The 27,226-nt window shown below is 38.2% G+C and overlaps 1 protein-coding gene and 1 long non-coding RNA gene across 5 annotated transcripts in view; one reads left to right on the top strand and one right to left on the bottom strand.

Annotated features, from left to right (window-relative positions):
* LOC116849590 (teneurin-m) overlaps positions 1-27,226 on the bottom strand; it is a 967,489-nt gene that overhangs the window by 166,726 nt on the left and 773,537 nt on the right. The gene's annotated exons all lie outside the window — the stretch shown is intronic.
* LOC116849594 lies at positions 10,924-13,163 on the top strand. The gene is made up of 3 exons (XR_004379166.1): positions 10,924-11,124; positions 11,241-11,498; positions 12,348-13,163. It is a non-coding gene; the product is annotated as an uncharacterized LOC116849594 (long non-coding RNA).

Raw genomic sequence — 27,226 nt, 5'->3', positions numbered from 1 at the left:
GAGAGAGAGAGAGAGAGAGAGAGAGAGAGAGAGAGAGAGAGAGAGAGAGAAATAGGGGGCAGGGGGTGGTCGTGGTAAAACGGACGGTACACCACTGGGCACAAGAACGAAAACATTGCACTCTCTCGGCCAACAAGCCGGGGTTCGTTGTAATTAGTTCCTGCGAAGCGAGAGTTGAGCCAGCTCAGCACACAGACGCGTAACACACACGCGTCCTCGGCCATTGCGAGCGCGAGCGCGCTGGAGCACACAACCGAAGAGAGAGCTCCGCGCTATTGCGGCAACGCTGATGGCGGAGGAGCAAATAGGACGCAATAAACACGGCACTACATCATCCGCGGGCAACCCTTTATGCGACGAGACCGGGCGCGGCGCAAAATCCCTACGGACGGACGGGTTCCGGGCACCAGCGTTGCCTCATGGTGGCGAGCGGGCGAAGCGGCCAGCCAGCCAGCCAACGAGAGCGAGAGCGAGCTTCCAGTACGCGGACTGACAAAAAGCTGCAAACGAGTTGGGAATCGGGAGCGAAGATGTCTGTCGTCTGAGGGACCGTGAACGAACACGGTGACCGCGGTGAAGATGTGTATATTCGATCGTGCGTGCGCTGCAGCGGGATATACGCCGAGATGACTTCCAGTAGATAGGTATATTCGAGGATGAGGTTGCCCTCAGGGCCAATGCGGTTGAAGATTAGTAACACGTGGCATTGAGAGAGCGAGAGAGAGAGAGAGAGAGAGAGAGGAGAGTAAGATAGCTTTGCGTGCTCCTCAGTAATATGGACGTACGTCTATCGTATCTCCCTGTGTGTACGCGTACCTCTCAGTACCACAGTACCGTCAGGTAATCGACGTTTCGGACGCAAAATGATTCTCCGACTCCTATTCGACATATTACCGAGATGTCAGAGTCACGGAAGTCATTCTAATATTGTCGGATGTCGTCACTTTCAAGGATTAATCTTTCGCGTACAATATTGGGTTTGTGAGGAAAGAAAATTCAATCGTTCTCACCGACTTTCACAAAGGGTCCGACAAAATTTCGAAATTAGCACAAATCTATCTGCAGATTTTTCTTTTACTGCGCCGTCACTTTATAGCTGAAACTTTTCTATATCTTTGGAAAAAAATGTGTCTAAAAATATTGATTTTCCACAATGTTACGGTAATTCGAAGTTGCCCCAAACCTGATAAACTCAGATTTTACTCAAATGTTCCAAAAAATATGATTGTACGCGGAGGGGGTTAATGAAACTTGTAAAGACAGAAAGTCGTCGCAACGGATGATTAAATGTTCCACGAAAGCGTGCATCGCCTCTTGTAATCTTCTTCCAATTCCGACGTTCTCACTACGGGACCTCTTTAGCTCATTGGGTCTATACAGTGTGTCAGAGACGGTGCTCGATCTTCGACCTCACCTCTTCCGCGAACCTTCGTCCGTCTCTCGAGGCAAACGATGACGACGCCAGGACAATGACGGCGGTTGATGTCGAGGCGCGACGACGTGCTTATACGTGCAAGTCGTGGCTGAAACACCACGACGACGACGACGACGACGACGATGACGAGCTTTCATGAATGCGGCGATCTTGAGATAAACAATCGGCACCATTGTGCGCGAAGGGAGATGCCTACGGGCCAATGGCACTGTTCCTCGCGTGTGCTCGTGTCTTGGCTCTTTCCTTCTTTCTGCTGCCACGTTTTGCTCGACTCTCTCACGAGAATCACGTCGGCACCAAGCACAGTGCCTGGCTTGTGCCGGTCCAGCTGGTCGCGATTGAACGGTCTGCTGATTCTTCGCATGGAGAGGAAAAGAGAGAGAGTGAGAGAGAGAGGGGGGGAAGGGGAGGGAGAGAAAAGGGATACTGGCCACTCTAGCGGAATATGGCTGACACGGACAAATTGACGGCGAGGATGAATTTACGAGATCGACGTAATTGTCGGGGACGTAGATGCGCTTGCGTTTTGATTCTCGAGCTAAAACGTTGCTAGCCGTCGGGTTGTTGAAAACACCGAGTCGCGGGTCATGCTGCATCATCGTTTGCTTTCGTGTTGGAGAGTTTGGACGACAAACTAATGTTTGTTTATGGCAACGACGAAGTCGTGGTAATAGTAACGTGTAGCTCTCGGAAGCGTTTGACGTGATGATTGTGAATCTCATGTCAGGTTTATCGCGAAGAAGATAACTTTCCACGTACAATATTGGAACTATGAGACTCGAACGAATGTTCGAGTTTATCAACGTTTATCAACTTCTCGTAAAGGGCCTGGATAGCCTATTTGAAAAAATACTTTAGAATCTCTAAAGGGTCCCTAGACTCTGTAGATACGTACTTTGACCGTTAGTCGCTTTGAAATAAGTAGAGTCACTTCGAGCCGAACAGCAAATACTAGAAATCTCTTTTGAATTTCTCAGATTCAAGATTTTACACAACGTCAGCTTTCTTATCATGTATCGAACGCGTATAGATATTAATTCCTTTAGTGCAGTTATCCACAAAAATGTGAGAACACAGACTTGATGGAAATTGAAGTTTTGTAAATAGCGTCAAAGAGTTAATAAATATCCAAATATTTTATAATGTCAATATTTCCTCAAGAAATTTCAGATGTTTTTAGTAAAACCTTTTGGTTCGTCTTACTTAAATATCTTAATTAGAAAAAATTTCTCGATTTTATAAAGAAAAAGTCATTTTTTTATTTTTTGAGGAATCTTTCTCCATTTATTCCAAGATAGTGCAAATCTGTTTGCCAATTTTGATTTTATCGCGCTATTATCTTATAGCTAAGGCTTTCTTGTATCTCTCTGGAAAAAAATGTGTCCATAAATATTGACTTTCAACAAAGTTATGTCAGTTTAAAGTTGCCCGAGTTTGACAGATCCAGATTGTATACAATGAGAGAAAAAATATCTAAGAAATAAGAAAAGTATTTATTCGTTGAATTCTATTGAATAAATATTTGTTTATACTAATATCGTATTTGTTTATATTAATATAATATATTTTTGAGAGAAGAAAAAAAATATATTTTCTTAAAATTTTAATTACTTATGAGAGTAATTGTTTATTTTATTTAAATAGAGAGAGAAGAAGTTAGTTTTAAGTAAATATATTATTATAATGTTTACCGAATATGTATTTTCTTATTTTTTCTAGTTTCTTTCCCTCAATGTATTGTCTGTCTCAAAAAATATGTGCATAAAATGATTGTACACGAAAGGTTGAGACAAATACGACGAGTTTTGAGTCATGGCGATTTTCACGGGTTCTGCAATCAAGAATGCAATTATTTGAAACTTTATACGACCATTGAACATACTCTTTCGATGATGTTACGCTGTCTACGTTTCTGTTCAGGCAATCTGATCTCCGTTTGGAATTACTGCACGCGCGCGTTAATCTCTTTCTCTTGCGATAATCAACTCGCGCGGCACCGAGTGCTTAAATCTACGGAGTCATCATACTTAGCGGAATGGACGTCTTTTAATATTCCCTTCAGATTAGACAAACGATACCGAGAAAGAAATATGAAGGAGCGGATTGAATCCAGTTATGAGATCTCGGGGGCTTATCTCCGCGCGGCAATTCGGCTTAATTAATCCCGCTGGCAGACGTCGCGAACGACCTCGCGTTGAAGTCATCTCTTAATTAGCCAACGACAATACGCCTGCTTGATATAGCCTCACGTGTCGCAATTAACGCGCCCGCGAGAGACGATTACTACGATGGAGGCTCCGCAAGCGAGCAAGTGAGTGCAGGCACGAATGCAGTACGCGTTCCGCTGAAATTCGTGGATACTTAACGAGATTTTGAAAGGCACCGTCATGACGTTTCGATAAGGACAACCGTCGTTTAGTTGCGCACGCGAAGAATCTCTGATTCCCTCTGAATGGTAATAATTAACGCGTCATACGAAATCGTGCACGGGTGGGACCATTGTAATAAGAATTACGTTAAAATTATATTTCTCTTTACAATATTTCTCATAAAAAGCTGAATTATACTAAGATTGTAATGTAACTTACTATGGAAATATAGCAAATTTGAAGATCTGTTTGGTATACGATATAAAAAACATTCAAACGACTACAATAGAATTTTGTAGTTAAAAGTCGAAAGTGTAAGACAATTTTAAACAATTTTAAACAAATATACACACAGAGTCAGTCACATCTAACGTTAGATTCTAAAATATCTCTATCTATATTGTTTTTTATATTAGAGGGAAATTTTCGTAAAAAGAGAAAATTTCGTGATTGAAGAGATTGGCTGAGCACAATATTCATCCCTTCTAGCCACATAATTTATTCTTTACACATATTTCTCTAGTATAAAAAACAATAAAGATATTTTAGATCCTTACTCATCCTGTATAGTAATTTCGGTCATAATTCGATGTGATTTAAGATTATAAAAATTTTTTTGTAATTTTTAGTACAATATTTTCTTTGTGTAAGAAAGTAAATTTTTCAAAGTTGGAGGAGACATTCAGCCGGCATTCTTGTTCGGATTTTACCAAATATTAAGATGTATGGAGATTTATTAATTATTTATTAACTATTTAATAATTATTATTTATTATTTGTTTATTTGTTGCCTTTTATAATATACATATTTAATAATATCAGCGCAAGAATACCAACTTCTGGACGTTTTCTTTCAATGTTCTTATAAAAACTTCTATTAATGATCATTACTTGAAACAAACACACAAACAAACAAACAAACACTTGCCTCAAATAAGATACTCAGAATTGAATTTAGAGTTGAATGTGAATTGTTCAGTTGAATCACGATTACATATATAGTGGTACTTATATGATTCAACTAGAATACTCAGATCTAATTCTAAATTCCGATCTGAGTTTTTAACTAGAGTTTTTAACTAGAGACAAGTTTCAAGTAATGACTATCAATATGGACCAATGCTGTAGAATTTATACCAGATTATATGCGGAACAGAGTTTCAATGGAAGAGAATGCCCAAGGGTCGTTACTGATTAAAACAGAATGGAGGTATCGACTTTGTTACAATCGCAGGCGTTATGTCGGTGTATTGTTATTATCATCATTATCATCACGGTGAAATTAATAGCACACGTCGCCGCGATTTAACGAGATACGTTAATGCTCGACATCGAATTCGTATTATCAGCGTAGTTATAAATAATCGTCCTCTCATCGCACCTTCCCGCCCGCGAAAGCCTTCCATTCTCCGGCCGCCGCCTGTCTCGCAGGATTACTATGATTTGAGCTTAGGAATGATTCATCTTCTAATTGCATGATGGGCCACCCTCCGAGCCGCCATAATCAAAACTCTGGCCGCTCATTAATCACCTCGGTCGCCACCATCCTTCGTGCCGAAGGTGCAAATGCCTCGATGAATTGTCGTTCGGTACGGAGGAAGAAAGTGGCGGCAGGGATGAGAAGACAATGGCGCGGAATGTTATACACTGTTTTCCACCCTGAGATTAATTTTTTAGTCGCCGAGCGATTTATCATCGCTCCTTCGCGTGATCAATACTTAAGTCAAAGTTGAATGCCGCATTGTCTCGGGGATGAGGTGTCGCGCGCGAGGATCGATTTATCAAGAGAATTCTCGCGAAAATCTGATCTAAGCGGCATTACCGTTAATTACTGCCGCGTCGAATCGATATTTCAATGAGTATCAATTTACGTCGGATATTTAGAGGCGCGTCTAATGTACCGGGCGGTCGTTACGCGATTCTATTTAACGTGGATAGATTGCGGTGCGCGCGCGCGGTGTGTTTTATCGATGCTCGTCGCGTTCTCTTCTCCCGGCTGAACGTCCTTGGGGAAATATAACCATTAGTCACGCTATAATAAATGCTATCAATCAATCCAATCAGCCTATTCCCGTCTGTATTATTTCGCTATCTTTTTATCTACCTGGCCGATCGCGCATTGACTTCCTCGCGTGCCTGCGGCAATGTCGATTTCGCATTCTCTGATCGGAATATAATGACTGTAACAAACTGTCGAGTGAAGCAGCTGTTTTATCGCCGCGGTACGTAATCGTATCGATCCGGGGGTAAGTGTGTAACACGTTTAAGGATCCTCGACATGCCCGTTTGTCGTGACACGTGCGATGCAAAATCGCTCGCTCGCGTATCGCCGCTACAAACGAACTCGAATGATTTCAGATCGATCACATTCTGTACTAGAGCGTGGTATGAAAGATAAAATTTTCCCGACAGAAATGTATGCAGTTTGCGTAGACATTCGTTCAGTTATTGTCTGGTCTTAATGTAATCTCGTACAGTTGCAGAAATACTGCGTGGGAATTGGACAAGAATTTAATAGAGCCTTGTGATGATTGAAGTGGTTTAGACTGTATAATATGTGGACTAATTTTTTTCAAGATATAGAGTATCAACAATATTAGTTCAATCTTACAATGTGTACTCAGAGAAAAAGACTTGGTGGTGACAGTTATTTGAATTTTGTACATAAAATCAATGTGTACATTTTAATGAACTATTTTGTAGTTATTTCACCTAGAGCTGAATAATTACTGTATAATTTTTTTGTAACTCAGCTTTAGTTGCAATAACTGTCAAAATAGTTTATTAAATTGTACATATTAATTTTACATACAAAATTCATATAGTTGTCACGTATACAGTTGCCATCATTATGTCTTTTTTTCTAAGTGTGCATATATTATAATGTTTATCGTGAATAAATTTCAAATATTAATTTATATTCATAAAAAAGCTTGTGAGAACAACGAGTGAGCGAAAAAGATATGGAGTAAGAAAAGGGAAATAAGACATATTAAGCCCTGTAAGAGAAAATAACAATCAAAGTTAGAAATGAGAGTGGATAAAAGAGAAACGGGGCATGTGTTAATAATATAAAATCTCTCATTGTGTGATGAAAACATATTAGGTTATTCTGATGGTAATGATATAAAGGAAAACACGAAATAGTTAGAATCAGAACTATTCTGCTGAAATAGTACAACTATTGTACAAGAATGGATAAAAGGATATGTTTGAAGATTGTGAAAGATGTCATGTTAAAGAAGAGGAACATGAAAATATACGTCAAAGGTACCAAAGATTTTTTCTCTATGACTCTAAATAACATTAAAATTTTTTAATTAGAAACCATGCATAAAGAATGAAATATTAGCATTATTCTGCCTATTTCATGAACTACAGATTTGATTATTAATAAATTATTAATTAATAAATAAATTATTAATAAATAAATTATTAATCAATTGAATGGTATTTCGCTCATTTACTGTTCAGAATTTATACATCTTTCATGCACAGTAACTGCAGGAGAAATGTTATATCTTGATTGAGATCTTGAATAGTTTTATTTTTCAGTTACTAGATAAAAGTTAACATAACTGTCTGATAACTGCTCGAAAATTGTATAAAATTTCCAGGATTTTACCGTCATCAATATTGCACGACAATTACATCGTAATACCAATTTAATTTTGTATTATCGTGAATTATTATCGCGCACCTCGCGGCAAACGCATATAGTATTTACGTGCAATTACACATATATCGTTTGCTCGATCAACAACCGCGCCCTCGTTTCATTTTTCCGACTTTCTTTGCGCCGCGGCAGAAAACGAATCGATTTCCCGAGTGCCCGTCTAGAATTCGCCGCACTTTTCCGCGGCATTCCCAACAACACGGTGGAAAACACGCGTCGACATATTCGCGAAACATGCAGGAGCAGGTGTGGCGACAATGGAAATCGGCGAGCGCAGCTGCGCTTAATGAGTGATGGATCGCGGTATGCGCTTTACAACGCCTCCGCGTCAGTCGCGCAATTGCTCGTACTCGTGCCAGATTTCACACCTGTTCGACGCTTTCAGTCAAACGCTCCTTAACCCTTTGTCCCGCTTAAACTGGCCGCGAGCGTGAATTTTACGGATGTTTTAGTTTATCGTTGAGTGTGCTCGGCTCGCGCCGATATACGCTGCAGTAAACAAAGTAAACTTATAACAACTGTATACATGACTCATATATAGACTCATATATTGAGAGAAAAAATATCTAAAAAATAGTAAACATTTTGTGGGTACAAAAAAACATACTTGCTCAAATCCAAATTCTCTTATTTAAATAAAATAATCTGTTGTTTCGCGTTATGAGAAGTTAAGCTTTTATGAACTTTTAAGATTTTAAGAAAATATATATTTCCTTGTTTGCAAAAAATATTTTATTTTAGTATAAGTGAAAATGTTGATAGTGTACCCATTGAATAAATATTTACTATTTCTTTTTTTATTTTTTCTCTTAGTGCACGCGATCGAAATAAGATGAATATTCGTTACGACATATTCCGGTTATAAATATTAACTCGCCTTGACATAAACGATGTTTACAACGTGTTGGAGGAGATTTGCCAAGTTTCAATTATTTTCACGATTGCGATATTTATATTAGATTCTAAGACTGTTATCTGTAAATTTGAATTATTTACGATTCCTGGTCGAGTGCATAATTAATTATCGGTTTATGTGCATGTACTGTTATTTCTTTGTCGTTTGAATCAATAGTCTTTGTTGTACAAGATGTATAGTACATGTATACGTTGACGAATAATCAGAGAAATTTACAAGATTATAATTATCAGTCAAATAATGACAAATTATGAATACCAGCCTAAATTCTGACCTGAAGGCGCCTCCTTATTATATTCGTCAGATATCTTTCAAAATCGGAAAACTAATCTGTGTAATTAATGATTTCACATACCTCGAAATACATGATGCACCGCTCACCGCGTCTTTACGTCCTGCTTCCTCCGTCCTGACTTCCTGATCCAACATCTTGCTCCATCCTGTCGCTTCGAGTAATTCACTTGTACTGACACTCGCGTAGATACGATTCGAACGGAGAAACGCGTGTTAATTAACACCGACGAGAGCCTGATCACTTTGCGCGGGATCCGTCGCGGATTGTACTGACAAAATGGCCGATGGTTATTGCCCTCGCGAGATTTGCACCTTTCAGCTGCACCTTGTTGCGTTTGATACACTTGAAGTATAGACGCATATTTCGCGCACAAAATCGAGTACACATATACTCTTTACTTACTGTTTAAATAAAAATATATGTACGAAATTGATGAAAGAGAGAAAAAGACAATGATTGCAGAGAATGTACAAAGTGCAGCTAAAAAGTTTGTACCTCTGTTATTCTAATAACTAATTCGTGCGATTGAAATAGCTTTATTTAAACTTGCTGGAGGACGGCCAAAGTGACTGTTGATTATTCGAAGAAATATAATATCACACATGTTCTTCTTTTTTTATGTATGTTTTATAATGCAAATGCTAAAATGTCTAAATAATATTTCAAATTTGTTGCTGTTTCCTACAACAGTTGAATAATCAACAGTCATAAAGCACGAATATCAAGGAACGCGATTTTTACCTCCCTCCCCCTGCTTCGCACATTTATAAAATGTCCCGAATTTAGGGCTGGGAAATCTGGTCATCTTACATATATCGCGAGGAGAAACGAGAAGATTACTTACAAATGATGTCTTCACAATACGCCCCGGCGATCGCACATCGCTATTATCGACACTCCCGATACTTATTTCCGCGCGAGACTTACTTTCGATGGTTTAAAGACGCGTAAAATGCGGAACGATGTCGATCGATGTGTCCACGGCGGTTATTCGATGCAGAAAGATCGAGAATCAAGATGGTCGCGCGATTGTTGAATCGCGCTGAAAATATACGCCAGTATATGAACGGCGCCGCAGCCGAAAAAAACGCGTTCTATGAGATACTTTTCTCTCCGTATCTCTTTTCCTAATAAGCTGACGCAATCGTCCGAATATTCTGCATCTCTCTCTCTTTCTCTCTAATTGGCATCGTATTTCTAATTCCCGTTTAATAAATCCGACGATCGCCCGATTCTATTGCTACTTGAACGAGTCGATGTTATTAGCAAATGTAAGGGACGTCGACACAACACGTCGCGACAAGCACCGGCCGCATATACCGCGAGGAGAAACGAGAAGATTACTTACAAATGACGTCTTCACGATACGCCCTGGCGATCGCACATCGCTATTCTCGACACTCCCGAGACTTATTGACGCGCGAGACTCACTTTCGACGGATAAAAGACGCGAGAAACGCGGAGCGATGTGGATCGATGTGTGCCCATGGCTGCTGCTTGGCGCGAAAAGATCGAGCATTTCGTGCGATTCATTACCAACGCCCAGATTGAATAACCACGATGACAACCTCGTAGTGCGAAATGAACGCGATTGATCTAGAGTGGTTAGTAACTCGAGCAAATGGTTAAGGCGTCACCATACAGATCGCGTTGTTGTAGACGCGCGACCTCGTTCACATCACTGGCGCGTTCACATTCATGCACTTTTGGCACTTTTGGCGCGTTAATGAACTTTTGGTGTAGGTGATTGACAGCGTATGCATCTGCGATCTTTTCATGCTGAGCAACTGCCATGGATACAACGCTCCGTATTGCATACGCTTTCGCTTGTGTCCTGTGAGTCTCCCGTAGAAATTAGTATTAGAGATCGAAAACAACGATGTGCGGTCGTCAGGACATATCGTAAGTACATTATTACGGAGTAATCTCCTTCTCGACACATACAGCTAAGATGACCAGATCCCAATTTTTTCGAGATAGTCCCGATTTTTCACCCTTTGTATTGAATTTTTTCGAGTGCTATTTGGGATTTGTCATAATTTTTAATGATTGTCAAATAATTTTCGGATCTTTTTATCCCCCTCCCCCGCCCCCTGCTTCACACATTTATGAAGTGTCTCGAATTCTGGGAAATCTTATTACGCGGCAAGGATTACAACTAACGCGCACTTGCCATACGTATCTCACGGTCGTCGTTTACCTACTAGAGACATTTATTCGTGAAAATATCCACGGCGCGGCGCGGCGCGGCGCTCGGGCGAGCCCAAAAAAATCGACAACATCGCACGCGTCAATCGTCAACAGCGTCGTTCGAAAACAAACGGTTCTCTCAATGGCTAAGGGACAACAATGATTACGACACTTTCAAAACATCCCGGACCTTGAAGACGATTGCGAGCTATCAGGACACTGCCCGTACACCGCGTCTGTTTCGTGAGTGAATCATTTCGTTTAATATTCCGAGTAACAAAACACTGCGCGACGTAAAGTGCGTGCGTCGTTGCGTGGTTTGTAATTCCCGTCGCGCGTGTGTGATTAGAATATTCCAGTTCTAGAATATGCCGGTTGCTGACATTCTCGATCGGGCTCTCGTCGGTGTCGCGTTACTTAACGCGCGTTAACCTAACTGAATCTAAACCCCGATCGAGTTGTATCTATGCGGCTGTCAGTGTCGCGTCATTGTCACGACTGATTATCTGGAGTGTTGCGACGGAGGCGAGCTGGAGCCATGATGCTGGATCGGGAAACCTGCACGGAGGACGCAAAACGCAGGGAGACATGGACAACAATGCATCGTGTATTTCCAGGTATGTCAAATCATACAGGATGTTTCCGATTTTTAACGGACGTTTCTGACGAATTTATCGAGGAATACTCCAGTCGCGAAATTTAGGTCAGCGTCATAATTTGACAAACAATTATAGCTTTATAATTTTCTGATTACTCATTAATATGTACATCTATTTATTTCATGTAACAAGAAACATTGATTCAAACGACCGAATAATGCGTCATTAATACAAATCTACAATTAATTACGCTCTCGATCAAAGATCATAAATAATTTACAACTATGTGCGATTACCTTAAAATCTAAATATAAATGGTGTATTTGTACACCAAAGGAACTCCTTGGGTTGCAAAACTTTTATATTGAACTTGCCAATGCCTTATTTTATTTTTCTTTAATTCTGTTGTCGCAGCAAACTCATTTAAATCTCCATTTTACATAGCATTATCGGACTGCTATTGTTGCCATTATAATTTATTTTTCCATATTTTTATATTTAATCTCAGAATCCTACCAGCGTTATCAACAGCAACAGAAAAAATAATAATAGACTATATTTGTATCTATTATTTACTCATATTGATTATTTAATATTTAATTATCTAACATATGTTCTCTTTAATTGAGTAAGTTATAATTCATACATTGCATATATCAAAATTAGAAATAAATATTGAGTGCAAGTACAACACTGAGGTAGTTGAATATTAGATAATTTTGAAATGAGTCTTTCATTAAGCTGCAACTTGAATACTCTTTCAGTATGAGTTTTTGCTTAGAATATAGGATTACAATAGTAATAGGTTGCATATCTTGCAACTGGACTTCTTTTTTGGGTGTAAGAATATTTTTCTTTTGATTTTAGAAGAATCTCCTCTTGAGGCTATACACTACCAAAAATAATATCTGAAAAAGAGAGGAGTAAGGAAAAGGACTGCAAGTAAACATTCATGTCATGAAAGTAAGCCACACAAATAAATATATAATGTATACATGGAAAAAAGTTAACTGTGGCAGCAAGAACCTGTGTGTGGTAGTTAAACTTCGTATTATGTGGATATTTAAAAGATGCTACCAGTAGGCATATATTTAACTATGAAACTGGTATAATAGCAACAGCAGCAAAAGTTTTATAACATTAAATACATCTTCAATCATGATTTTCATTTTAAACCATGATTGAACAAGTTGCGACAGTCAAATCTTTTTTTCCTGTATAAGGCACTCAAAAGAAAGTATAATCTTTTCTTGTATAAGACATCCAAAAGAGAGTTAATCTCATCTTTAGCAAAATCCTCGTAGTCTAATACAAGCTTTTTTAATTAAAATTATATTTTTAAAAGCAACGTTTTTTCGTAATAAAAGAGCATCTTGTTTCAAGTGAATATAATACTTGAGTCAAAAGGAAAAAAAGTTAAAATAATATATCTAGTAGATTTTTGATTAATATATATTTTACTTGACTAGAAGAGGAAGATTCTTTCAGTAAGAAGAATTGAATCAAGGAATATGTTTACTTGAAGCAAAATGCTCTTTTATTACGAGAAAAAGTTGCTATTAAAAATACAAAATTAATTAAAAAAACTTGTATTAGAGTACGAGGATTCTGCTAAAGATATGATTATAATTTCTTTTGATTGTCTCATACAGTAAAATAAGATTATACTTTCTTTTGGATGCCTTATACAGGAAAAAAAGATTTGACTGTCGCAACTCTATCTAACCATGGTTTCGCTTATAGAATATAGGGTTACAGTAGTAATAGGTTGTATATATTGCAATTAGACTTCTTTTTTGGGTGTTAGAATATTTTTCTTCTGATTTTAGAAGAATCTCCTCTTGAGGTTATACACTGACAGAAAAAATATTTGAAAAATAAAAACCTTTTATTCGATAGATACTAATAACATATTTACTTTAATTTAAATTCTTTTATTTAAACAGAATAAATAATTACTTACGTAAACGTAAAGGTTTTAAAAAAATGTATATTTTCTTACTTGAAAGTAGTAATTTATATTAAAATACAAGTAAATATTTTATTAGTACTACCGAATAAATGCTTTTTTAGAACTTCTTAGATATTTTTTCTCTCAGTGTATATAATAGGATTTTTAACTATAAAACTGGTATAATTGCAACAGCAAAAGTTTTACAACAATAAATACATTTTCAACTATGATTTTCATTTTAAATCATGATTAGACGAATTGCGACAGTTAAATCTTTTTTTCCTGTATAAGGCACTTATATACAGTTTATATATAGTTACGTTAAGAATATATTTCCTCGGATGTATATTTAAAAATTCTTTATTGATTCTTCAACTTTTGTTGGAATTCGCAAGGTTGAAGAAAATTCGCAGTATAGAATGAAAATGTCGATTCGGATAGCATATCTCGAGATTCCACGTTGATTTTTCAAGTTCCACAGGATTTGTATCCAAGAAACAAGAAACATTTATTTGGTGGGTGCTAATAAAATATTTACTTACACTTTAATATAAACTACCATTTTCAAGTAAGAAAATATAAATTTTCTTAAAACCTTAGCTTTTCATGAAAGCAATTGTATTCTGTTTAAATAAAAGAATTCAGATTTAAGTAAATATGTTATTAGAGAGTACTCACATAACACAATACACATCATGAATTTACGGTCAATATAAAACTAAATTTTCATGAAAACAAGAAACTGTTTAGATCAATTTATTCACTAAAGTACGGTATATCGATTGTTTACATTTGTTCGGTGGGAGAGAGATATAGGAGTATGGTGCGTAATTCTATTGTTGCCAATGTCAATGAGTGGAATTGATTACAAGCGTCCTAAGTGGAAAAGTGAATTCATCGAATTTATTAAAGGCTATTTATGTTTTTATCGCTCGCGTCAGTATGCGTGTATGCGAGCCATTATCTACAAAGTGTTTATTACATCCGCGATTTCATTACCGAATTGCAATTTTATTGTCGTATCACGTCACGGGCCCGTGAAAATAACGTTTCTGGTGGCGTGTACGCTCGCCTCGGGGCGCGCCGGAATTCGTACGGTCGAAAAGTTTCGTTAAAAGTCTCGTAAGCTCTGATGGGATCATCCCTCCGTAATCACAGCTATTACCTTGAGCGCGCTTGTGTCAGAGTGCGTTGCACATGTACGAAACGATGCCCGGGGCAATCGATAATCCGAGGTGAGTAAAGGTGAAAAGGGGTAGGTGCGAAACGAGCGGCGAGGGTGAGTGGAAGGTTTTCACGGATAATGGGGGCGGTAGATTTTGTTCGCGTCAAGATGAGGGCGGATCGAACACCGAAGGAGCATCAACGTGACGTTCGCGTCGATCCCGTGCGATAACATTTTGCGTAATTTGATAACTGTTCTACCCTACGGCGGTAGGCGTTTTTGCTTTCGAGGTGGTTTTGCTTTGATAGTGGAGAGAGATAATTGTTTAACATTTTATTAATGACGCGGACGGTTAATAGAGTCTAACTGCGCGTTTCTTTACGCGTATTCTACAATAATGTTGGTTCCGAGTGTCAACAATTTCACACAAATTTACATTGAGAAAAAAATATTTGAAAATCAATTTGTGTGTGTGGATGTAGTACAAAAGTTTATTTCGTAAAAATAAACTTTATTTCACAGAAATAAACTTTAAATTCCACAGGTAAATTTTCCAATATTGACACAAATACAGAGAAAAAATACTTGAAAATATTTATTTGTGCGTGAGACAAAAGTTTATTTCATACAAAAACTTTCTTTTCCAGAAATAAACTTTTTTTTTCCAGAAATAAATTTTTTCTCACAGAAATAAACTTTAAATTCCATAAATAAATTTTCAAGTACGGACACAAATAAATTTTCAAATGTTGACACTGAGAATACTTAAAAATTTATTTGTAGGATAAAAGTTTATTTTATAGAAATAAACTTAAAATTCTACAAATGTATTTTAATAAATACTTATTTCTTGATGGAAGATCTATATTTGTGTATGAGTTTATACTTGAACATTAAATTTAAACAACGGATAAGTTAATATAGTAATGAAAAATTATAAATGGCTTGTCCTCGTTTTTGTTGCACGAGCAGCGTGAGATAACGAAATTTGTGCATTTGCCAGGAGAAATATTAAAATATTCGATTAATATATATATATATATATATATATATATATATATATATATATATATATATTCACGCGCGTATATATGTATTAAAGTATTTAGCATGTCGTTGCTGCAGCGCGCGCAGAATTTTAGGGATGTAGCTTACGCTTATCAGCATATTAGGTTACCCGGTTATTTGGGTGTCGGATTATGTAAATTTCCGTGTATTAGTATATGCGATCGATTAATTTACACGTATATTGTCACATTAGGATGGACGTGTTCGGCGGCTGAAGAGTCTCGCGACCTAATGAAGTATAATGTTCGCCAATTTGTTGCGTCCCTGATAGCGAATGACGACGATTCGTCAAGAGTAAAATTCCGCGTGAATTCGTACGAACTTAAATGTTCATTAATTTTGCAAGAGCTCGCTTAGCTGCGTTGCGTAAAACGGATATATATATATATATATATATATATATATATATATATATATATATATATGTATGTATATGTTCTCGTCCGAGGAGCGCTCGCTAGACTACGATACAGGCTACGAAGTTTCCTTCGTAGCCGTTTCTTCTTCAACAATGGAATCAAATCGCCCGAGGAGTCGGGAGAAAAGGGTGCTACCCGGATAATGATATTCAGAGGTAGTGCAAACTTTTCGCATAAATGAAGACTAAGAGATGAATAACCTCGGCGGAATTAATGAGGAATTATCGGGAAAATAAAGAGGTAGAGTAGCGGAACACTTTAAATAAAAGACCTCGCGACCGATCGAACGGTATTAAATACGTGAACAAGAAAGTTCACAGGAAAGCGGAAAGGGCATGCGACTCTTTTTGCAAATTAATGATCTTCATGGTATAAAATTAGACTATGCGCGAGCCGAGCAATGAATAAGAAATAAGAAATAGAAGTTGTTGAGACTATGTAAGCATGATTTGCTTCACACGCCACTTAAGTCATTCAATTGAATGAGTTTCTATCTTTTAGATTCCTCATTGTCTTTTTTCATATTTTCAATGACAAAAAATTTTAAGAAATAAAAAAACATTTATTCAGTAAATATTAACATATTCACTTATAAATCTAAATTATTTTATTTAAGTTGAATGAGCAATTGCTTTTTCATATGAGAAGCTTAGGTCTTTAAAAAAATTATATTTTTTTATTTGAAAAATATATTTATCAACATAAGTATATATATATATATATATATATATATATATATATATATATATATATATATATATATATATAATGTGTGTATAAATCTTGCATATGATATATATAATTAATATAAATAAAAAAATTTATTGGCATAAGTAATATATTATTAATTATTCACCGAATAAATATATTTTATTTCTTAAATATTATTTCTCATATATGGAGAAAAAGAGTTTGGTTAAATTTTTGATAAAATATGAACGATTCACAGAAATTCCAATTAAAGTTATAGGAATTCAGTCTAAATTATCAAGATTTCTGGTTTACTTTAAAATAATTCTGATAATTTTAATTGGAATTTCTGAATCGTTTATATTTCATCAGGAATTGGTTTATTCAACCAAACATTTTTTTTCATGCAGTGTAAGAGTTCCCCAAAAAGATTTGCGCTGTTAGTGACTGATTTATCAATGGATTGACATAAAGTGAAATCTATCGCGCGACAATATCCTCAGGATGCGCGCTGATCTTACAATTCCTAATCGGTAAGCGTATAATACGTCGATCAATGATTTTTCTTCATACTTACATTAAACGGGGAGACATTATAGATTCGGTTATACGACGAATTATAAATTCTCGGCGACCGCAATAGTATGGAGAAGTAACTCACCTGTAACAGAAAGAAATGTCGTTCTCGTTAGATAAAATTACACGGAAGTCGCGCGTCGTGCTCATATCTGACGCTCTAATGCAAAGCCAATAATGCAAATGATAATGGAAGATTTATGACGTAATCGACGGCGATGGCGCTGCCGTAGCCGTTATAATGTGGCACTGTGGAAATTACATTTCGCGAAAATATACATTCCAATCACGTACGATCGACATGCGATATTCTGGTGGAGGCAATCACGGGGTGTGTAAGTCACTTTGGAATTTCGCGGCGCGCAACGTGACGTCGGTTTCTCGCGGTTTTGCCTGAAGTCACGCGGAAACGCGAAGTCGTGGATTCAACAGCTGTGGCTTCCGATCGGAACTCGGCGCGCCAAATAATTTCGCGCATGGCGAAGCGCGTCGAGATATTTCCTTTTCTTTCTCTCTTTTTCTTTTGCCGATAACCTTTAATGAAAACTCGTCGATGGATCGTGAGCGAGCGGCGTAACGCGATTTTAATATCCTCCTTTAATTGGGAACGAAACTATTAATTGCCACGAGGAGGAGCAAATTCATCTTTGCGCTCGAGCGGAATCAGGGGGGGATGGCGAAGGGGGCGATAAGAGAGAGAGAGACCGACGGAGTATCGTGGTTGAGAGGGGTTGCATATTCCGGGGCCTTCGTCCCCGCAGCAGCTCTTGGCGTCGTTTCAATCCCTCTCAGCCCCCGCTAACCCCCTGATTGCCCCTCCTCCCCGCCGTTATATCTCCAGCGCCGCTTTCCTCACCCACTCTTCTCGGCCAATCTCCTACCTCGGCACTCCACCTCGCGGGCGCATATTGAAATATAATTAGGGGTGGTTTAATAAGCGACGGTCTGCGGCTTTCGCTAAGTCTCAACAGCGTAAGCAGCGGCCTGTTAACCGATACGTCGGCCGTGTTCCCGTCTAACGAGCTACGAGCTCCGGCTTTGCTGCGGTTGCATCGCGCCCCGGACGCAAGCCGACATGAAATGTGCAGCGCGCGGCCTGCATATGCACGCGTCGCTGCATTCGACAGGCTTCCTCCCCCGACGTTCTCGACTGGCCGACGTCCGACCGGATACTGCGCGTAAGCTGCCGCGCGCCATACATCTTGGTGTGGATTCGGTTTTATATTCGTACGATACCCTTTGCCGCGAGGTTATCTTCAAGAAAGATTGCGAGGAAAAACCGCGCGCATGCCATCATTAACTTTGTAGAACCGAGTGACGTGCGGAAGTACAATGAAGCCTCGTTTCGGCAAGATAGATACAAATAAACGCCTGTGTGATAAGCCAATCGCAAGTCTTTCGTATATTCGCGATATTCGATGCGCATACAGGGTGATTCGTAGAAAGTGAGCGACGTGATTATTGGCGAATTAAGAAGACATGGGAAAATAGATCGTTTATTGTTGGGAGGAAAGAGGATATTTCATGTAGCGGAAATGATTATTCTGAGACGTTAAGGATATTTGAAGGCCAACTTTAGCTTTTTCAATAGAATTATAGAAGCTTTTTTAACATAAGTCGATTCCTCAAGTCATTCTGCGTATAAAAGTATTGAGGTAGGAGTTTGTGATTATTTTCCAAGATATTTTACATTTCACCTTGATATTATTTAGCATAAAAAATATAAAATATCTGATAAAATTTCCACTTGTCGATAATCTCACCTTAATACTTTTGACATAATAAGAGAAATCGATTATATGAAAAAAACTGACGATGCAAATCTTGGCACAATAGTGCATCCATGTGCAAAATGCAACGGAATTTTTAAAATGTCTTCTACTATAAAAGATTCCATCAATTATCTCACGTGCAAAAGTGTTGACGTAAAGTTATCCAAAAGTGATTATGAGATATTTCATATACTATATTGAAAAGTTCAGGGTAAAATATAAAATATCTTGGAGAAAGTCAGTTTTCAATGATTTCATCTCAATTAAGTACTTTTATAAGCAGATGACTTAAGAAATCGAGTTATATTAAAAAATCTGTATGATTTCATTTAGAAGATTAAAGTTAATCTTCTATCCGACTTGAAATTTTAGCCCCACTTTTGACCTGAATTTTCTAACATCTTTTCTTATTTATATTCTGAAGGATCAGCGTAGGGGCTCGATTCACACGGAGACTGAAATCCTACTTATGGCATTCAAACGGTAAAAAGCGCACAAAATGCCACTTGTGGGTTCTAAAGAGGAACTTTCGGTAAAGCTGTAGATTAGCTGTAGATTAAATAGAATGAAAAGAGGTTGATATAGGCCTTAGAATATCAAAGTAGGCGTTGAAATGGAATATTGAAAGAAGAATTAAAATTTCAACTCGGGTAATGTCTTCAGCGCGTCTCTAAAGTAAAGTAATCGTTGTAAAGTAATCGTTCCTGCACGATATCTCTTTCTGTACCAAACATTCAATATGAACTATTCTTTTATATCTTCTTAATTCACTAATGATTGACATCGCTTATTTTATACGAGTCACTCTGTGTATTCGTACGAATAGCCGATGGCGCTATTGTCCCTTATCCAGCGCGACGCGTCAGTCATAATCAACTCATTTCGTCTCTATTTCAATCTCGCTCAAACAACATGTATTATAACGTCCTCGTGGAAAAACTATCCAACCGCGTTGTCCCGCTTTACCTAACGAACTCGGTCGTGCCACTTGACCTCATGGTCCTTGGAGGGACCATCGAGGTTTCGCATCGGTGACGGTAACGCGAGAAATCGACACACTCGAAATGATCACGACGGGAAATCGTTGCGCGTCTGCAAAGTCAGGCACTTCATTCTCGCGACAGAAGTTCCTCCCTCTGTATGTGTGCTTACGTGCGCATGTATGTGTGTGTCTGTGTGTGCATGTGTGTGCATGCACACGTATGTGCGCGGACCCGCGTTCGCGTTCGAGCGAGGAAACTTCGCCGGCGTGCTCGTCGATCGTAAGAGCCATGAGTGACGCGTAATTACTCGCATCCGAATAGCAGACAACTGGGATTGAAGGGTACCGAGGCTCGGAGTGACAGAGCGTGTCAAAGTTAAGCGCACGGTAGAAAAAGATCGTGACACTAATTGCTCGAAAATATATAGGCTACCCTGGCACCGACTCGCGGAAAACTCGCGCGTTTCAGCCGGTCGCACGCGTTCGCGCTCGTTCGCGTATATGCGTAACGAGGTGAAAAAAAAAAGAAATGAAATAAAAATGGGATGACGCACACATTCGCGTAGAACCAGTTAAACGAATTAAATTACGCCATCGTCGCTGTGTAACATCGCCGCCGCCGCCGTCCCTGCTGGGGGGGTGTATCAAATCCGCGTGAAATGATATTTAACCGATGACAATCGCGTCACGAGTTTTATACATCGCCGTATATATCACCCGTATTATTAAACATTGCATTTGGATAACGTTGCTTCATGTACGCGCCTGCGATCGATAGGCCAGCGTTTCAACATTACGGGTCATCGTGCAGAAGGTACACGCACGGAAAAAAACAATATGGCACACACATAAATCTGGCTGTGTCGACCAGATTCGATAGTAAAATACGAAACAACTAATCATGTGGTTGCCGCAACCACAGAGCAATTTCTGAGTTACTGCTGCGTCATAGCAGTGACGATATCTGGTTGCTTCAACCAGAGTGTAATCCATTGCAAATGTCATCTCAAGCAATTTCTGGTCGCTATAATCAGATCGCGTGCAATTACATTGATGTAGATAATGTACCAAAGTAACTGAGTCATATTGACCATATTTTGAAAGAATTATTTTTGCATTTGGAACTCAAATATTTAATATATACAATTTGCTTGGCATTGCCATATGTTTACTTGTCACAGTAAACATATGTATTATTCAGAAAGCAAAACACAAAACAGATAACCAGGGTGCCACAACTATGTTGTTCACGACTGAGTATTTCTGGTTGCATGCACCATATCTTTTTTTCCATACGGAGTTATCCCGACGCATTTCCGGTTTCAGTAGCGAGTCGCTCGAGGTAAAGTATCATTGGAGCGATCGCGCAATTAATAAATCGTTTCGATGTAACGGCAGGATCTCGTCGAGAGAGATCTCGCGTCGCGACACAATGTCTCGTTATCGCAAACGGGATTTTCGCGGAACCCTCCCGGCGAACCGGCGGACGTTTTCGCGAGGATTAATCGTCAGAACGGAAATCGTTTGGCGCTAGCGCCAGAAACGAGCAGCTGCAGCCGTCTGGTACGGTCTGCTTACCTCGACACGCCGGAAGGTTACGACCTACGGCAAAGGGGTTGCTGCATAAACGCTACTGCGCCGCGCCGCGTTGCGTCGCGTCGCACCGCGAGAGAGAAGTAGAAACGGCGAGACGGGGAGAAAGGGTCTCACCACCCCCCGTTGTCGTCGTCGTCGTCGGGAGCCCGTTAAATAGCTACCGCCTTCGTGTAGCTCCAGCTACGCTACCTCACTGGCGAAAGTTGCGTTTCCTGGACGTTGAGCCTCCCTCCTCCAAAAATTCATAACTCCGTACAAGCACGGCAAATATAGCTAGCTGACGCGATCTGCGTCCATCGAATTATATCAGAGCCAAGTATTACCCGCTTAAGGGATGCTGAAGTGGATGACGAACTCGAAAAATGTTGATAACGCACAGACGATAGTTATTTATACAATTACACTATCTTTTTTTCGTATTTCTTGCACATATAGAACTTACTTAAATGTATGTTGTTTTGTTTTCCATATTCAGCGGAAAACTTAACCACACATATGTAGTCTCATATGAAATCACATATGAAATCTTTCTGAACAATTTTTCCGATATTCTTAAGCTTCTGAATTCAGATTCAAAGGTACAGCAATGTTCTTCAAAATTTTTTTGTTTGGAGCATGCACACTTTTAATATGTACAAGCTGACGGAGCTTTTGGATTAGGCAAATATCATGCCAATTGACAGTTTGAGATTTTATATTTAAAATTTTTTTTTCGTTTTAGTCACGTATATTGAGCAATGCTCTTATTTATTTTTATACGTTCTTTCATTGCGTAAAAGCATTAATTCTGTATAATCAATACGACGTAAACTTTGCAGAAAAATACCAGTATTCTATGAGTCAAGTTTTCAATTTCAGCATCCCTTAGGCCCGGTTGCACCAACGTTATTTTGATTTTAAGCGAGACTTAAATATGTGTCTGTCTTTATTTATTTAGAAAGAAAGATAAAGGTAGATATATATATTTAAGTTTCGCTTAAAGCCAAAATAATGTTGGTGCAACCAGGCCTTAAACTCTCGGCAAGTCTGTATAACCGTAGCCAAACGGGTTGGGTAAACATAACGCGACGACAAGCAATTATTCCACGGATAGTCCTGCGTCTAGTAATTCACGGCGGCATCGTGGACATCGCGCATATCCATTTCGACTTGCTTTACGTGTTAGTACCATCGACCTAAATCAGTTTATTACGCATGTAGTCTGCGCAGGGTCATCAATCGTCGATTAATCAACCGGAAATGGTCGATTTAATGCGTTAACGTTACGGTCGTGGATACGCGTTTCGCACGTATCACCGTATCAGTGGCGTTAATTAATGTAATATAGGCGTCCATATTACCCGGCTACGAGGATGCCATTTGGTGCCAGTTTTTCGACTAACTAAATCAATTTCGTGGGCAAAACGCTTTATCAGCGACGTGGATGTTCCCTTCGTTGGAAATGCCGCCGGTCGGACGCGTTGTCGTGTCTGTTGTACGCGAAAAATAATTAATCTCTCTCTGTTTCTTTCTGTCTTTATCCTTTCCTTTCTTTCCCTTTCTCTCTTTCTCTCTCTCTTCCCTCAGAAGACCAATACATTGAGAGAAAATATGTTTAATCTAACTAAAATTATAGTTATTTTTAGACCCAATTATATTTTTTGTAGTAAAATGCTAATAGTAACACGCACATAAGGTTATTATTACTAATATTGTAATAGAATTTAATAAAAATGGTCTGCTAGGCCATAACTTATAGCAGTTATTACTCTGTGTAACTGTAGTTAGCGAACTTTTACACCGAACTTTTAATACCGAACTTTTTTCTCAGTTTGGTAATTGTTTATCGTTTGGACTTATTAATTCTATTTCTTTGTTAGTGAGTTAACATTTTCCGTCACATACTGTTTTTCACATTCTGATTCGAACAACGAAAGGCAGCCCGATTTGTTTGGCTCTTACCGGTGCTTTTGATAGCAATCCGCCATCACGTTTATTTGTCTGTCGTGTTATTTATTTTAGCGATATCTGCGCGATTGTGCATTTTTGACATGGAACGGCGCTATAAAAGTTATAACCCAGAGAATTTGGTACACAAACTTACGCGTACGATTGTTCGTAGAAATTGCTCGAAAGTAACAATACGATGATCGAGTATCTGTAAAAATAAAACAAGAGGAAAAGCGAGATTCATTTATTTTATCCGATCGGACAAATATAGCGACTATTGATCGCGTCTCGCCGAGACAGTGATGCATGCATCACGCAGAACTAGTGGATCGCGTATATACAGAAATAATATCGTTTTTTACGTATGCGTTATTAAATTTCGTTTATTAAAGTGCTATTAAAGCAAAACCGCGACGGGAATTCAGAGCAGTCTCGAGTCGCGTTGTCAGCAGCATAGTGCGCCGATCGCGATCGTCGTCGCGATTACTCGATCCTATTTTTGCTTATAGCGGCGAAACAATTGCGGGCAAGACAATTCGGTTTTATCGTTTCTAAATATAGCAACGACGACGACAACGACGACATTGACGACGACGTCCGTCCTCGGGCAATCGATTTGTGCGCGTGCTCACGGGATGCAAATAATCTCGGTGGCCGCGCTATCAACTGCCGCGAGTGGCGCCTCCGATAAACAAGAAGCACTGGCCGGCGCATTTCATTTGCACGTTAATTAAAAATAAATTTAGCCTAGCCGCGCGGAGTAGAAGAAGAGTATATTGCGCTCGATATCTCGCGCGGCGGGTGTGTGTGTGTCTCGTTGGGGAAAGTCCAAGCGTTCGCAAGTACACGAAGTAATGGAGAACGACGCGTTAAACGTTTGAATCGGAAAGCATCGTACTTTCTTCCATTCTCTTTTGGCTCTTCTTCACCCCGGTGCCGATGTTGATTTATAGACATTTACGATTCAGCATCGAATGAGGCTATGAGAATGCATTTTGTACCTGATCGCGATTCGAGAAATTCTACACGCTCACTGTAATTTATATTTGTCTGTTTAGTTGGATCGGAAATTTGTGTGTGTGTGTGGAATGGAATATTCGAAAAATTGCGACTCTTCGAGCTTAATCCTAAAGAGAAAGAGAGAGAGAGAGAGAGAGAGAGAGAGAGAGAGAGAGAGAGAGAGAGAGAGGAGAGAGGAGAGAAAGCCCTAAACATGATTAAAATTTACCTAGTTTAATTTTTCAAATGTTCTTCAAAACATACGTTGTCTTTTTTTATTATAACTCTTTTCAATTTTATTGTGTATAAATCACGAAAATATCAATAGAATCATATTCCTCGATAAAAAATTTAAAAAACAAAACATTAATTTTCGATAATTTTTTCGGAAATTATGAATAAAAGAAGACACGCCGAATAAATTTTATCTATGTTTAGGATTTATATGACTTTCTAATATTTAAAGTTCTACATTGAAAATTTTATAATAAAAATTATTGTAGGATGTTGTGTAGAAAAAAAATCGAGGAATATATCAACATTCTGCAATAATTTATTATCCTTTTATTTAATTCATTTTGTACGTATTGTTCATATTTGGAGAACTGAAATATGCTATTAAAAATTTGGCTACGTTTTTTAGCAGAATAGACTTTATTGACAGTTTATTCCTGCACTACACACGCAAAGGAATGTTTTAGTAATATCAGTTCTTAGTAATCTCAGTGGCTGATAAGCTAAAAGGCTACTTGTTATCATTGTTAAGAGTTTATCTCTCACGGGTAAAGTACATTTTTGCTGCAAGATAAAATTTATTCATTAAAATTAAAAGAACACATTCGTTTGTTGAATAGCTAAGAAAGTTATTTCGTGCACGTTAACCTCGAGAATTCGACTAAGGAATTAATCTTACAGAGTTTGTTCCACGATACCGCGCGCATTATTTGATCAATTCTCTTTGTAGTATTATTATTTTAATACTATTCTACTAATACTATTTTATTAATATTTTTACAACTATCGTGATAGAGTTTATACAAAATAGTATAGGATTTTTCTCTATTCAATTTAACAAGTTTTGCCCGCAAAACGAATATCTAAATTCAAGCACACCATGTATAATTAATGAACATATAAAATAACAACTTTTGTCTTTTCACAATTTATTTATTATATATATTTTTTTCATTGACGTTGGAAATGTATTCAGAATGTATACGTCTGATACAATACGTGTACCAACGCTCGTGTGCGAGTAGCTTATGAAATTGAGTGAAACAGTCCACTACCGAGTTACAAATAACCACGATAATTATTTCTTTGATTCACAGTGACTATTAATTTCGTTAATGTTATAACAGACGGATTGGAAAAGTGACTTGAACGATTCGGTCGTGAATAAAATGTTGCTTGTGTACCGTGTTTGCTTTATTTGATCGCGACACTTGATTCGTCCGAATGCGCAATAAGAGAGTAGTATAGACGTGTGCTAAAAAGATACCTTATATTTTATGTCGCTACGTCGACTGCTTCGTCAGTTATAGCCATTCAAAGTCGTGTCAGATTTGAACTCGAAAATCACGCTCGTAGCACTTGCTCTCGCGTCGGTGTACTATGCTACTAAAGTGGGGTGAACGACCGCAGCGAGCAAGTGAATAGAGCTATACCTGCTGAGCCGTGGAGGGGGGGTAAGGGGCCGGGCGGCGGAGTGGGGGTAGGGAGCGCGCCGCGCGCCGCACGTACTCTCAGTGTAAGGTGAGTGTAAGGTGACTCACCGGAAGCGGCAGTCGCGTGCCGCGCATTCCATTCACGCGTCGTGAAGTGACTTATCTGCCGGCCGATCGAAAACGCGGATCGATCAATCGTGAAAAACTCCACTTGTAGACGTCGTAGCGACTTCAAACAAAGATCATTGGAAAGGGAAAATCAGCGCGCTCCCGGTGGACGTGAAATCATCCTTCTGTGGAATAGGCATCATTATGTAAGTAAACGAAAGCTATATGTTTTAAGTCTTTTTGTTAAGTTTCTGTCTTTGTGTTAATGTGAACAATTATTAATGTGATAAATTATTAATCTACATTAAAAGCCAATGGAAAACCTTGGTTTGGATTTGCGATACGAAGTGTTTTGTTTTTTTTTGTATAAAGCGCAATTTAAAAGAAAAACTAAATAATAACGGGAAGTTTCTATCTAGTAGCGAATATCTTTTGCCATATCGCCAAAGTTCAAATAACTAATAAATTTAGCTTCGACACCTGTAATATATAATAAATTTAACTAACATTTTTAGTTGTCCCTATACATTTTACAATTAATTACAACAACTATCTTATCACTAATTCTCTTTTTTTGCGTGTAGAAACAGCAAAAATTGAGAAGAATTTATATATATAAGATAATACTATAATATATATTCTCTCCATGTAAAAGGTTAAATACACGGAGAAAATATTGTAATAAAAATTATATCTTTGCAATGTTTTTTTAAAGCTGGACTATATTGAAATTGTACTATTTAAATTACTATAGAAATAGTAAATTCAATTATCTATTGTAAATATATATATATATAATATACTATATATATATATATATA

The sequence above is a fragment of the Odontomachus brunneus genome, unplaced genomic scaffold (genome assembly GCF_010583005.1).
Source record: "Odontomachus brunneus isolate Ranch 3 - 2012 unplaced genomic scaffold, Obru_v1 Obru_scaffold_119, whole genome shotgun sequence".
Classification (NCBI taxonomy): domain Eukaryota; kingdom Metazoa; phylum Arthropoda; class Insecta; order Hymenoptera; family Formicidae; genus Odontomachus; species Odontomachus brunneus.
This window is presented reverse-complemented; position numbering and strand designations above follow the sequence as displayed.